Consider the following 15796-nt stretch of genomic DNA (forward strand, 5'->3'; position numbering starts at 1 on the left):
TCTAATGATGTATTCCTTTGAACAAAATCCCATTACTGAAAGCAAGGGCAGTTTCTGAATGAATTTAGTATAAAGACATTTGACCTGTATGCCAAATATGGACATGCTATTAAAACTCCCAGAAAAAATGCAAGCTAAATAAGATTGCTGAAGACCAATTTGGATGCCCCAACAGTCAGTTTCCTCATTGGTAAATCAGGGTGATAATTTTTATTATAAAGAACAGATAAGAGAATTATAGGAAATGGTATACAAATCAAAGTCACTTAAACTTCCACCAGAGTATACTTCACATACTCCACTCATTTTAATTCAATGATATCCAAATTATTTTTATGATGGAATTTATTAAAATTAATATAGTTGATATAAATGTGAGTTATTAATATTACTACCTATGTGGCCCCTACTACAACACATAATCTTCCCTGGTAAACCAGCTCCTCTACTGTAGTCATATAACATATTTTCACCCTGGTTATCTTATTATATTCCCTTCTACTGTACCAGCTAGGCCACCAGACCCTCCAGAAACCACTCCCTTAGAGCTTGACCCATTCATCTTTGGAACCCCCTACTGTGGACCTAGCTCTATTCTGATTGGTGTGCATGAACATAAATTCACATGGATGACCTTATATATCTATCAGATCTCAGCCGTGATGAGGAAATAGAGAAAAGGTTATGGGGGACATGGAATCATTAAAGTTGCTTGACTTTTGGTCTAATTTTGATGTGGAGGCTAGTGAAAGAGAGAGCAGAGATGTACTCCCGTGGAAAGGAGCATAGAGTCAGAGAACAAAGAGATTTTTCTTTTTTTGAACCCTATCAAATGCTACCCTTTTAGACTCACTAAAGCACAAGTATATTTATGTTTCAGTGAAAAATAGAAAATATGTTTCCTTATTTTCTTAGGTAAAGTAATTTTGGGGCATTTGTTGATAGCTTGAAATACAAATTCTTTTTTAGTCTTACTGCAATATATTCTCCACTACATAATTTTATAGAACGGACAAATATTCTTTTTAGCACTTGGCCATAGAACCACTCTAGTAGAAAAACCAGTAAAAATCCAGGAAGAAGAGATAAAGAAATATACCTCTACTGTAGTAGTATAGAAGTGGAGATTTCTAGAACAGATATTGGGTTTTTTACAGATGGTCTCAGGATTTATGTTTTGTTTTGCTTTGTTTTGTTTTTTCTTTATTGCTAAAGAGGCAACTTTTTTGCTCACTTGGTGGCTGGAAATACTTGAATTCTAGTTCTGACTCTTACTGATTGTTTGACTCTGGACAAGTCACTTAACCTCTCTGTGCCTGAAGCACTCTATAAAGCTCTAATGTTGCTGAGATGGTGATGGCCTGCATTGGAAGATGAACTTTTATCTTTCAGAAATCCTCTATACCAGTGATGGGGAACCTATGGCATGGGTGCCAAAGATGGCATGCAGAGTGCTCTCTGTAGGTACTCAGCTACTCCCTCCACCCTCATCCTCCATCCCTCTGTACAGCAGACCAATGGGAGCTCACAGGGGGCAAGGTGAGTGGCTCACAGGCAGCAGAACTGGAGGGGAGCAAAGCACTTGGGCCACTCCCCTCCCCCTCTCTACACTTGCTGAGGACATTGCTCATTTCATCCACCCTCTCTCTGCCCAACAACCCAATGGGAGTGTTTCCTCTCTCCCCTGTGTGAGGGAAGAGTCACACCCAACACTACATGGGGGAAGAGGCATGACATGCCATCTCTGGGAGGGAGCAGCACAGCACTCAATTTGGGAGGTGGGATGAGGGTGGGGCCTGACACTGTTTTCTAAAAGGTTCACCATCACTGCTCTGTATTGGGTCCAATCAAGCCCCTTTTGTCACAAGAGAAGATTCAGACTGAAGGGATGGATGAGTGAGAAATAAATGATATTTAAAAATAGACAAAAAGCATCAACAAAATGTAATTAAAAATAAAATTATCTCTAACTTTGGAAATAGTTGTAACAATATATGTTTAGTTTTTCTACTTGTTTCTAACCCATCTATACCTTAATCTTCAAAATAACTACTTAAGCCAAACTCCAAAGCAATTTGAGTGAGAGTTTAAATGAAAGGAAGAAGTTTTAGTCTTGGAGCCTGATAACCTGGGTTGAGTTTGAGCTATTGTACTGGAATGTATTAGCTATGTAAAGTCAAAGCTTCTTTGAGCTTTTTTTCTACATAGTGTAAGCTGAGGAGATGTTCTGTCTCTAAGATTCTGATTCACTTTTTTCACTTGCTCTAGTTAATTACATCTTTACATTTAATGAATTTTGTAATTTTAAATGGTCATTTCTACTTTTAAGTGTCAGTAAGTGGGAAAGTTGAGTTCTTTTGTTAGGCATGTGTACGCTTGTCTCCCTATAACTAGTACATGGCTATCTAGAAAATCACATCCTTGGGACATGTAGGAGTTACCAGACTGATTAATGCCCAACTATGAACTAATGCCATAGGGGAATAAATAATATTGGTAGTTGAATAGAAAAATTAGTTTCTAGACAATAAATGGCTTATGAAGCATTCTAGCTTTTATGTTTCTTTCCCTGAATTATACTCTTTTTTCCCCCATCTACAATTTCCATATTATTCATTTTGTTCTGTTCTTCCTTGCCCTTTTCCTAGAGCAGTTTATTGAATAGGATACGTCCCTTGCTTCTGACATTTTTTTTATTAAACACTTAGGAAAGCACTTATGCTTATTTTGTATCATTCCCTAACAGTTTAATTCAACAAATATTTATTTAAATACTTTCTAATGTTAGACTCCCGGGGAAACAAAGAAAAAAAACCCTATAGTCCCTTCCCTCAAGGAGTTTACATTCTGCTAACAAGATAAAATGTGGAAGGCGATAAGTAAATACAGTGTAATTTTGAGTGGAAGAAAATACTAAGTAGAGAGATGGAAGTTTCCTGTGGGAGATCTCACACCTGAACTGAGAAAAAATGAGGACTCCAAGAGATTAGGAGGAATTCCAGGCATAGGAGGCTTAATATAGCACCCAGCATTACTGACTATTGTAGCACTTGGTATAATTAAGAATTTAATGAATATTTTATAATAATAATTGAGCTATAGAAATTCTGAAATTATTTGCATAGTTTTGTTTTATATTTTTAAGGACAGGGATAGATAATGGACCTATGATTCTTTTTTTAACAGTTTTGAAAACTCCAGCATAGCATTTAATTTAAAAATAAAATAATTTCTCTATTAGACTGTTCTTGAATATAATATATAGTTTTTAAAGTTTTCTTTAATTTCTTTTTTTTTTTAACCTTTACCTTCTATCTTGGAATCAATACTGTGGTATATTGGTTCCAAGGCAGAAGAGTGGTAAGGGCTAAGCAATGGGGCTTAAGTAACTTGCCCAGGGCCACACAGCTGGGAAGTGTCTGAGACCAGATTTAAACCAATGACCTCCCCTCTCTAGGCCTGACTCTCAATCCACTGAGATACCCAGCTGTCCCTCTTTAATTTCCTAAATTTTTTTTTTTTGCCAAGATAAAATCCTAAATGTGCATAGTTAAGTTGATAGCCTAACTAAATTAAAACCATTTGATAAGGAATCTCTGGGAAACATTCAGCAAGGAAGGTGTAGTTTTTTCCTCCTATATCTGGTCAGTATTCTTGGTGTCTGAGCTATGAGTGGTGGGTAGGGGTATTAACTTGATCAAGGCATTTACCCTCAGTATGACTAGGAGGAATCTAGGTGGCTCTATGGATAGAGTATTGGACCTGGAATTCAAATGTAGTCCCAGACACTTGTAGCTGTGTAACCTTAGGCAAGTCATTTAACCTCTGAATGCCTGACAGAAGGATCTACTGGAACCATTGGAGAAGGAAATGGCAAGCCTCTCCAATATATCCTTGACAAGAAAACCCAAAGGATAGCTATAAGTCCATGAAGTCATAGAGAGTTGGACATGACTAAAAGATTGAACAACAGCAGGGATGTTGAAACTTTGGTATTTGTTAGCCCCCTTTCTCGCTTTCTCTATTCTCTTTCCCTAGCATTCTCTTCACATATCTGAACTGGAGTAGATAAGACTACAGCAGCTGAGAATCCCAGACTGGTACCTGGTACTAGTCTGTTGATGCTACAGAATTTAAAAAAAATAAATTATCTCAGCACTAATACAAACATGCAAAAGGGAAGAACAAAGTATTATATAGGATACCATTTTTATACCTTAAAAATACTTGATTATGATATTTGTAAAATTCAATATTAAAAAAATTTTTGTTAAACCCTGGAAACAACTAGACATGTCACAGAGCAAATTTGGAAACTCATATCCTTTTACTGGTAAACATTTGTGTTTCTATATTGCTTCCTTCCAGCAGTGAGAACTATCATTCTAGGAGATAACATTTTCTAATTGGGTATCATTGCCACAAATAGATTATCAGAAAGAACCTTGATGCTGCTTTTAATCCATAACATTTTGCCTACATAGGATTGTAAATTTAGAGGTAGAAAGGACCCTAGAGCTCTTCAATTTTACAGATAAGCAGTTGTGTACCAAAGGAGTGAGACATTTTAAGAACCTATGATCACAAGACATAAAGTACAAGTAAATTTAAATCAACAAACTGACAACATAATGGCGGCTATAATAGGGGCCATTATGTTGTGCATCTAGGGGAGTATGAGGGCCATTGTACTACTGTGTTTCTCTGAAAATAAGACACTGTCTTATATTAATTTGACCCCAAAAAAAACAGGGGGTATGTTATAAAACACCCAGTGGCTGTGGTGGGCTTCTCACAGTAGTGGCCTGTGATGCTGTATACCACTGTCTGGGATAATAGAGGCTGCAGCACTGGTTGTGATGGGCCTGTCACACCTTGCATAGACCCATCACCGCTACCACTATATCAGGCAGCAGTATAAACAATGTGGAATCCCCTCCCCCAGATCGCTGCTCACCATGCTCATGTCTTCCATTGTGCAGCCACATAATCCTCTGCGCTGCACCTTTTTCTCATTCAGTTACTCTCAGAATTAGGCGCCACACAAAGGATTATGTCACCGGAGGTAGTACTATACATGAGTGACACCGCACTGCCACATACAGTGAAAGAGGTGCCCCTTCCAGAAGTGTGGTGGGGACTGGATAAATGATCTCAGGAGGCTGCAGTTTGGGGACCCCTGCTCTAAATGATCACCCTGGTGCAATTATCAATAATAAGGAAATAGGTCTTGATCAATGATACATGTAAAACCCAGTGGAATTTCCCATTGGCTATGGGGGGAGGGCAGGGAAAGAACATGAATCATGTAACCATGGAAAAATATTGCAAATTAATTAAATAAAAATTTTCAATTAAAGAAATAAAAAAGAACCTGTAGATGTAGTAGATGAAGAAAAAAACATTAAGATGAGTGAGATCTGACCATTTCAATTATAAGATGACTGATTTTTTCTTATTTTTCCTCCCACCTCCACCCTAATCCAACACCTCTGTAAAGGGCAGGAGAGAATAAGAAGCATATAATGGAGAAGAAAAGAGAATACAGTATTGACATAGATAACTATAAAGGAGAATGAGATTAACTCATTAATAAAATGACAGAGGAGCAGAATCCAGCTCTATACAAGAAACATTTAAAACATGAAGGAATGGAGCAGAAATAATTATTTGTCAAGTAAAGCTAAAAAAAAAAACAGAGATGGCAATCTTACTTTCAGATAAGGTAACCATAAAAATAGACATGGTTAAAAGATATGAATGGGAAAAATGCATTGTTCTTATAGACACCATAGATAATAAAATCATGTCACTTTAATAAACATGCATCCAATGATATATCATTTAAATTATTTTAAGAAAAACTCTTCAAATTACAGAAATAAACAACAAAACTATAATAATTAGAGATTTCAGTGTGCCCTTTTCAGATTCTACCAAATCTAATAAGAAGACAAACAAGACTTATGTTCCTAAATAAAATTTTAGAAAAGTTAAATCTGCTATATCTCTAGCAGTTATTGAATGGGAAACTAAAAGTATATATATTTCTCAGCTGTGCAGGATTTCTTTTTGAAAATTTTATGTGCTAGGACATTAAAAAAACTCAGAAGTAAAAAGTAGGAATATTAATACACCCTTTGCTGACCATTATGTATTAGAAAACTATAACTAATAAAGTGCAAAAATCCAATAGGATATAAAATAAACCTAGAAAACCTATCAGTCTTTTCTGTATATTACTAATAAAACCCAACAAGAATAAGAAAAATTCTATTTAAATCACCTCTTGGATATATTCTAAGATACATAGGAATTACATGAATATAGCTAAAATAGACTTTACAGAAATGAAGACAAATGATTGGGGAGAATTTAATTGCTCCTAGTTGAGCCATTCTTTTATAAAAATATTATTTAAATTAATTTAAGGATTTAGTGTCATACCAATCAGCTTACCAAAGGATTACTTTCTATGACTACAAAACAAAATTCATCAGGAGGAAAAAGGGGTTAAGATTCTTAAGAGAAAAATTGTGGGGAAAGCCGGGGGTAAAAAAAGGCCTAGCAGAACCACTCCAAAGCAATACCATCAAAACTGTTTAGCACTGGTTTAAAAAACAAGAAGTGGCCATTGAAACAGATTAGGCATAAAAGATTGAAGAGCAATTGAACATTGTGTCTGATAAATCCTAAGATTCTATCCACTATGGGTTGAGGACTCCCTATTTGATGAACTGCAGGGGAAATTGTGTGGAAAAATTTCTTTATTCTGCATTGTGAAAGTCTATCAGAGACAATTTAAGTTATTTCCAACTGATAATAGGGCCAAACCAGATAAGTTCCCTCTGCTGTTTTTTTCTCCAACACATGCACTTTCCACTTAAGTTTTATAGTATTCATGAAACAAAAGATGTTTCACAGAAAAGTGAAACAAAGGTATGTACTTTAAGTCCCCAGGTTTTAATTTAAAGAGAATAGTCATATTAGTGGTGATTCATCCTTAGAGAAAATACCTTTCCCACATACCAGTTACAGTTTTCTTCCACATCATGGGCATTAGGGGTGTGGTATTCCCAAGATCTAGAATATCTATAAAAAATGTTTACCCTCCCTTTATAAGTCTGAGTTTTTTTTTCCCCCTTTTATGGGATATTTACAGTACCTTAGTATAAAATTTGGGTTAAGTATTTGGTCATAGGCTATATAGTTTATACATTTTTTCTGTCATCTACTACTTCTGCAAAACTCCCTGAAAATTCCAATTTAATTTTTTATGCCAACCTGCAATATATTGAAACTGTAATGGGGAAAGTCATGATGTGAAAAGAATACTTGAATCTCTTTAACCACTCTTACATTCTGGTCAGAGGTGATCAAACAATTTCTCTTGATTAAATTAAAAACGTTACCATCCCAAGATTAAATTGTTTAGTTTTAGATAATCAAGATCCCCCCTTTTCTGAAATTAATTAGGTATTTGATTCAGGTGAGATAAAGGACTTAACCAAAACACTTCAGTATTATTCTTAATATCTATGATGTAACTGAAGCTTTAGTGCTATATGTTTACACAGTTGGAAAGCAATTAGGTTTAGACTGACATCTCATACCTTATGTCACCATAAGCTGTAAGGAATTTCTAGCCTTTTTTGTGTGAGTCATGTGTAATTCAGTCTGATGATGCCTGATGCCTCTGAAAGCCTTCTCAAAATAATGTTAAGTGGTAAAACAAAATACATAGAACCCCAGAGGAAATTAAATAGTGAAATACATGAAATATTTAAAAGAAAGTTCAGGGATTCCAGGTTAAAAGACCTTTTCTCCAAATGGATATATGACCTAGACAGTAATACAGGTAATAGCTCAGAAAAAAGTGGTTAGAATCCCTGCTTTAAGATAGAAATATCACTGTGGTTTCAAAACACTTCACAATCTGGCTTTACCCTTTCTAAATTGACTTCATGTTTCTCTTCCTCATGCAATCTATGTTCCAGCCAAGTTGGTCTACTAATCTTGGGATTCCTAGCTCCCTTCGTGGTTCAGATTTACAATCACTTCTTTCAAGAGGCTTTCCTTGATTTTACTCCCAGCTGGCAGTTCATTTCCCAGGCATTCCTACCCCTGTCCAAAAAAAAAAAACAAAAAAGTGAGGTGAAATTGGCTGGTGAGACACTCTAGAGAACTTTGAGAGATCCGTAGCTCTGACATTTGCATTCACTCCAGAATTTGGGAGTAGGTTGATTGTTGAAGCCTTTCATAAGGAGTTGCAGTTGGTAGATAAGAAAGGAGGTGCTTTCATTTTGCAGTATTAGTAATTATATGTTCTCTTAGTGCTGTAGTTACTTCTATTCCTTTTCTCTTTTGTCCTCTCTGGGCTCCTTTTCTGGTGGAACTGCTATAGAAGAAAGTGACACAGCCACCACTATCTCCAATGTAAGGCCACAGCAACAAATGAATGAGTTTTTATAACTGCTCAGGACCTACCTTGTATCCGTTTATAATGACATAGGAAAGCAATTTAGGTTTCTGTTTTGAAGGGATGGATGAAATATCAGGAGCTTGTACAATATCCTTAATTGAAAATTGAGGAGGTTGGGAACAATAGGAGAAAATAGCTGCTTCCTGGGGAAGTTGGCCAAGACTACAGGAGAAATGAAAAGACAAAGTAACCAAGCTGGCTTGTCCATTTTTCCTGATCAGTTAGTAATTAGTGGTAGTCTGAAGTTGGCTGCTTTGGAAGGTAGTGGGTACCCCTTCATTGGAGACCTTTCAACAGAGTTTGGATGAAACTTGTCAATATATTGTAATGAAAATCCTTTTTCCAGGATCTGTTAAACTAGATGGCCATTGAAGTTTCTAATTGTTAAATTCTGTGATTAAACCTGGGTTTATTGCTGATAACTTTGTTCTTTCCTGTATAACAAATTAACTTGAATGCCTTATGATGTATGCGTTTGGTGTAATTTTTATTCTCTGAGTAGCCTCACTAAAGGAGCAATTGCTTAGACTCCCACCATAACTCAGTCCTGTTGATTCTTACTGGCTGAACATTACATAAATACCATGCAGAGGCACAAGCTGCTTCATCTTGATCTAATCAGTGGATTGTCATTGGAAAAAGGAAGCATCTGGAGTTCCTCACCAGGGAATCCCTCTTCCATTTGTACTTTGCCCTGGTTTTTCCCCCTGACAATTCCAAACACCTTTGGCAAACATGTCTCCCTGTTTTATGGCTTGTTTGATATTAATAATTGAGGGATCACTGAACAAAGTTATCTCCATTGTTACCTTTCAAGTAATCTTTTAATCCTGGGAGAACGTTGGTAGAGAACTTTTAAGACTTTGTTCTATAAAATAAAAAAAAATTATTACCTAATAAACACGATAATAAGATCTTACATGCTTTACACCTTTCAGTCAGTTATTTGGAACAAAACAAATATGGGATCTCATAATCTTTCTAGAAAATGAACCTGTGATTTCCATGTGAACTAGGGAACTTCCAATGATGAAAATCCCTGACTAATCTTACAAGCCAGATAGGTTTGCCAAAGTCACAAAGCTAAATGCTAGACTTGAACCAACCAGGTCTTAACCCTGACTGAGGTGGTCCTTGTATCTACTATACAACCCGAGTTCTTCAATTTTGCCTTACACTTGGCAAATATTAAAGCAATCCATTGACAGTATTATTTGGTAAAAGTCATCTTATTCTTTTTTCATATTTCAAGGATTGCCTGATATAAATTCTCATAAAAGTTTTAAAAATATTAAAATATCACTGACATTCCCAGATATGTAATATTCATTCCCATGTAACGAAAGGCAGGTAAATACTTCGGAAAAATGTATAGAGGACAAGCTTTTAAGCTTAATTTGCATTATTAACTTTTTTTGCCTTACTTTCTTAATTTTAGACAATCAACAAGCAACAAATCAAGTCCTGATTAGTGATTTGCAGATTTCTGAGGTGTAAATGCTTGAACTGAATCTTTAACAAGTCATTCTCCAGGATACCCAAGGCATATGTGCAGTGAGGTTGCTAGGTCAGTGTGGGAACAGTTCAGCCACTTGTCTTGATCACTTAAATTTTTTTTCCCTCAAGAACTATTGGACCAATTTACAGGTCCTCCAGTAGTGTATTAGTATAGTAAAATTATTGCCATTTGATCTTGATTTTCATTTGTCACGAGTTAGTGGTGTAACTGCAGAGAGAGTTGATTCAGGAATGACTTACATTAGTAACCAGTTAATTCTTCTTTGTTAAGATATGGTCAGTTATATTTCTTATGCTGTTACTCAATGTTCACCCTCTCCAGTGCCTCCTAAATTTTTGCTTAAAAGAAGTATTTTAGGTAAGTGCACAGTGACTTTTAGCTTCCTTCAGTTCTTGATTCTTGGCTATATATTTTAATATTTTTTTAATCACTGCCACTTTTTGATAACACTGCTACACATACTCTAGAGAGGTATGGCCAAGCACATTGATTGTATTCTATCTGAGAGTATGCCTCATTTTGTAGTTTTTGTCTGTGACCTCTATTTTGGAGAAAAAGTATGTTTCATCATTAGCCCTCTGGAATTGAGATTTGATCCTGTAATTCTTCACATTTGTGGTTTCTCACTGTCTAATACTGTATTCATTTAACATAATTTGTTCAGTCATTTCCACAGTCAGTGGGCACCCACTGTATACAATTTTCCCCACAGTACAGCTAAATATTTTGTTATATGTGGGAGCTTTCCTTCTTCCTGTAACCTTCTGGTTACCTAGAGGTACCTTTTTTATTTCAGGCACTATACTAGGTGCCCCATGAATAAAAAAGACAAAACAGAATGGTCTCTGTCCTTAAGAACTTCACAATCTACCAAAGATAAACAACTATCCAGAATAATATTTAATAGCTAGATGAGTAAATCAAAGTAATTTTGCTAGGGAAATGAACTGCTAGCTGGGAGTAAAATCAAGGAAAGCCTCTTGAAAGAAGTGATTGTAAATCTGAACCATGAAGGGAGCTAGGAATCCCAAGATTATTAGACCAACTTGGCCGGATCATAGATTGCATGAGGAAGAGTAACATGAAGTCAAATTAGAAAGGGTAAAGCCAGCTTATATGAAGTGTTTTGAAACCACAGTGATTTCTATCTTAAAGCAGGGATTCTAACCATTTTTATGTGTCATGGATCCCTTTGGAAGTCTGACAAAACTTAAAACAATATTGTAAATGCTTAAAATGAAATTAATAGGAATATTAAAGTGAACCAATTATATTAAAATACAGTTATCAAAATATTAAACAAGTTCATGGATCCCATGTTAAGAATTACTCTCTTTCCTGGCATTTCTTTGTCTTTGTATTCCAGCCATCTAGTAAAGGGCCTGGTGTATAGTAAGTGCTCTTGTTAAGTGACTGACCATTCGACAGGAATACAACAGTACTGAGCAGTAGCTTCCCAACAGGAGAGTCAAGAGAAAAGCAAGGGAGACGAGTCTGAGAAAAGGGGATGGTCAACAATGTTAGATGCTATACAAGGGTCAAGAAGATGATAATTGAGAAAAGAATGTTAATTTGTCCAATAAAAGATCATCAATAACCTTAGTGCCTAAAAGGGGAGTTCAAAAGCAAGGAAACTTGTCAGGAAGCTGTTGCTTCTGGACCGCCTTCAGCTAGTCTGCTGGAGAGGGAGACTATTATTAGAGTCATGGGCAGGTAAGTGAGTTGTCTCTGTGGAACTGAGAGCTTCTTTAGGGCAGGGACTGTGGTTTTTTGTAGCCCCACTTCTTAGTTCAGTGCCTGGCACATAGTAAGGGATTTTAAAAAGGTGTTGATTGTTATGTAGATGCTGTGGTCCAGGCTTAGGTTTACTACAAATATTAGCTTAGGTGCTAATTTTTATACAAAGCCTTTCCCAATCCCCTCCAGCCACTGTAAAATGCAGTAGAGTATCTTCTCTATAAAATTACCTTGTATATGTCTTGTATATGCTTCTAAGATATTTATTTATTCCATCTCATCCCTCTTGAAGATATTCAAGAATGTTCCCAGTGTGTCAGTTTCTCCATGGGGAGCCAGTGTTGAATTTTGGTGTTTTTGTTTATTTGATGGTTATGAGGTGGCACCTTAGAGTTGTTTCAGTTTGCAGTTTTTTAATTATAAAGTTGAAAATGCTTTTAATATTAATTTGCAATTAAATACTGCTGTTGCGAATGGTTTCTTTCCTTTTCTACTGTGAACTGGTGAAATCTGATATTCTTATATATACTGTAAATTCTGGATGCCAGGCTTTTGCCTAGGATCTATTCACTATGAAGATCTCCCCCCCTAATTTTTTATTTTATCTTTTTCTTACTTGCCTTACCTTGTTTTTTGGCAGTTAATTTTTTATGTTTTATGGTAAAATCCCTAACACTTGTTTGCAGATTTTCTTCAATAGATAAAAATTTAAGAACATCAATGTAGAATGGGAAGGGGATATGGCAATCATCTAGTCCAAATTATCTTCATTTTTCAGGTGAAGAAAAAAGCCTGCAGTGCAGTAACTTGCCCAAGGTCACACAGTTAGCCAGTAAGTGGCAATCAGGACTTTAACACCAAATTTACATCTTACCAAACCATGTTGCCTTTATATTTTAATTCAATTGAATAATGAATCCATGAATAAAGAAACATTTATTAGGTATTTATTATGTGCCAGACCACACTGAGTAATTGGAATATTGATATCCTTTGAAGTATAAGAAACTGCTTGTGCTGTGGACATAAAAGGGAAGTACATGCCTGAGATTTTCTCTTAGACTACGCAGAAAAATAGGGTAGAAGACATCCATATTAGAAGCTTCCTGTGACAGGGCCTGTTGCATGCTCCCATTGCCTAGGCTTTTTATGAATTTTTGTCTTAGACGAAAGATTTGCATTGCATAGTAATAATTGACATATAGCCTTTAGTTTGCAAAGGCCTTTAAGTAAATTATTATCTCCCTTTTATAGCTAATGGAAGCTGAGGTATGAATAGTTTAAATGACTTTCTTATAGTGATACAGTTAGAGGTAAAATATAAACTTAAGTCTTCTAAATTCAGATGTTCTGAAAGTTCCTTCCAGCTCTAAATCTATGGTTCTCTAGTGAAAAGAGTTAGGATTCAATCCAAACTTTGGCACTTAACCTCTGTGACTGGCAAATGAAAGGCAATTCCTTTCATTTCTCTTAGAGTCACTTTACATATTTGTAAGAAGAATAGCCTGGATGATTACATTTCCTTCCATCTCTAAAATCCTGTGATTTTAATTGAAGTAGATTTAATTGGTTATGTGTGTATGGTGCCATCTGCTGGTAAAATAAGTTAGCTATCTTTGGAAAAGGAGCTATTTAGGTAGATAATGATTTTCCTTTTTAATGCATTCTTTTCAAATGTTTGTGATTATCTTCTCAAGTTTTGTTTGTGTTTTTAGTATTTCCCTCTTCACTCTAGTATATTCTTTCTATCCTTTTCCATATTATTAAGTAATTTTATGAGAAATCCAGATATATTCAGACATCCTTATTTTGAGAAATTACCTAGCCTAACATGATTTGAGTTTCTTTTAAAATTAAGGACTGTGAGGGCATCTAGGTAGCTTAGTGGACTGAGATTCAGGCCCAGAGACTCAAGTTCCTGATTCAGATCTGGCCTCAGAGTCTTCCTAGCTGTATAACCCTGGACAAGTCATTAACCCTCATTGCCTAGCTCTTACCATTCTTCTGCCTTGGACAGTTACACAGTGTTGATTCTAAGAAGGTAAGAATTTTTAAAAGAATTATGGACTGTTTGATTGATTGATAGAATAATGACTTCTACCAGAAAATTTAGAATTACTATGTATTTTAGGGAAATCAAATCTATGTGTAGCTCAGGTTAAAATTTTCTGACCTCACCCAAATGTCTTGATTAAAAAAAAAAATTCATGTGAAGTAGATCAATCCTATCTTATTTCTCTTATTATATTCTATATTCTTTACCCTTTTCCCTTATGTTCTCCCTAACCTCTTTTGCCATTGAATGCAATATCTGAAAGATGTTTAGATTACCTCACCTAAAAACCTTTTAAGCTGCTAACAATAGTAAGGACTTCCTGTATAGAAAATCATGAAATACAGAGTTGGAAGGGTTCTTAGACATTATCTAATCTGGACCCTTCATTTTAACAGCTTCAGAAACTATAGCCCAAGTAGTAAGTTAAGGGATCTCACCAGAGTTATGCAAGTTTTTAGCAGATCTGGGTCTAGGGTCAAAGCTTGGCAATGAAGTTGTGAGCTATCAGTTTTGACTTCACAGGCCTAAAAGGGAGTTTGTAGTCATAAAGTTCACACATAGTTTATGTGTGTGTCTGTATTCCATACTGTAGAGTTTCAGGAATATGTGATTTCACTAATGTTTCTCCTTCTGGATGTAATAGGTAGTTTAATAGATAGTTTAAGTCAGGGGTCCCCAAACTACAGCCGGTGGGCTACATGTGACCTCCTGAGGCCATTTATCCCGCCCCCATCGCACTGCCGGAAGGGGCACCTCTTTCATTGGTGGTCAGTGAGAGGAGCACTGAATGTGGTAGTGCCACAAAGCGTGGGTCTTTCATATATAGTACTACTTCTGGTGACATAATCAGTTGCATGGTGCCTTGTTCTGAGAGTAACTGAATGAGAACAAGGTGCCATGCAAAGGATTATGTGGCTGCACAGTGGAAGACTTCAGCATGGTGAGCAGCGATCTGGGGGAGGGGATTCCACTCTGTGTATACTGCTGCCCGCTATAGTGGTAGTGGTGATGGGCCTGTGCAAGGTGTGACAGGCCCATCACAGCCAGTGCTGCTGCAGCCTCTGCTATTCCAGACAGTGGCATACAGATTTGTTCATAGTTTTTTTTATACTCTGGCCCTCCCAACAGTCTGAGGGACAATGAACTGGCCCCCTGTGTAAAAAGTTTGGGGACCCCTGATTTAAGTGGTTTCCTTATAGTGACATGGCTAGAGAGAGGTAGAATATGTACCAAAGTTTTCCGGATTAGAATCCAGTTCAGAAAATCCCTAACTAATTCTATGATCCTCTAACTTTTCTACTAAAAAGATCTGGTTTTAAATCCAAGCTCAGCCACTTAATATTTGTGATTATAATGGAGACTACAACCTTCTTATATTGAATGAGATTGCCTTTATGAGTTGATGTGGTTTTTTAAAAAATCTAGTTCTTGCTATTCAGCATAGTAGTTAAGAGCTTGTCTCTACTTAACTAAGTTTTTTTCTTAGATGATTTGATGTATAATGTGGTGTTTAGAAAGACGTTTGAACTTAGCAGAGAACTTCCTATGGGACATTTTGAATTGTAGGCATTTGAAGTTTAACATGTCCAAATCAACTTATTGTCTTGGCCCCTAGCCTCCTCTTTCAGATTTCCTTATCACTGTTGAAGGCCCTACTCCTTCTAGTCACTTAAGTTTGCAACCTTGGTGTCATACTCAACTTATTATTCTCACTTTACATTTCCAGTGAGTTGCCAAATTTTATAATTTCCTTCTTCATAACATCTTTGACATATATCTTCTTTTTTTCATTTATAAAAGCACTACCCTAGTTCAGGCCTTTGGTGTTTCCTGAATAGACTTGCAAAAGTCTTATTTTTCCCGCCATATCCATCCTCCACACAGCTGCCAATGTAATTTTCCAAAAACATTTAGGTTTGACCATTTCATTCCTCTCTAGTCAGTAAACTCCAGTAGCTTCCTGTTAATTCTGAAATAAACCAGGAATGCTTTGGTCAGCAGT

General features: G+C 36.2%; 1 protein-coding gene and 1 non-coding gene across 2 annotated transcripts in view; both read left to right on the forward strand.

Moving 5' to 3' along the window:
• Positions 1-15796, forward strand: part of ZDHHC17 (zinc finger DHHC-type palmitoyltransferase 17) — a 114050-nt gene that overhangs the window by 25027 nt on the left and 73227 nt on the right. The gene's annotated exons all lie outside the window — the stretch shown is intronic.
• MIR12297B (microRNA mir-12297b) lies at positions 14644-14701 on the forward strand. Its single transcript, NR_162961.1, is given in 1 exon segment — positions 14644-14701. It is a non-coding gene; the product is annotated as a microRNA mir-12297b (primary transcript).

The sequence above is a fragment of the Monodelphis domestica genome, chromosome 5 (genome assembly GCF_027887165.1).
Source record: "Monodelphis domestica isolate mMonDom1 chromosome 5, mMonDom1.pri, whole genome shotgun sequence".
Taxonomy (NCBI): Eukaryota; Metazoa; Chordata; class Mammalia; order Didelphimorphia; family Didelphidae; genus Monodelphis; species Monodelphis domestica.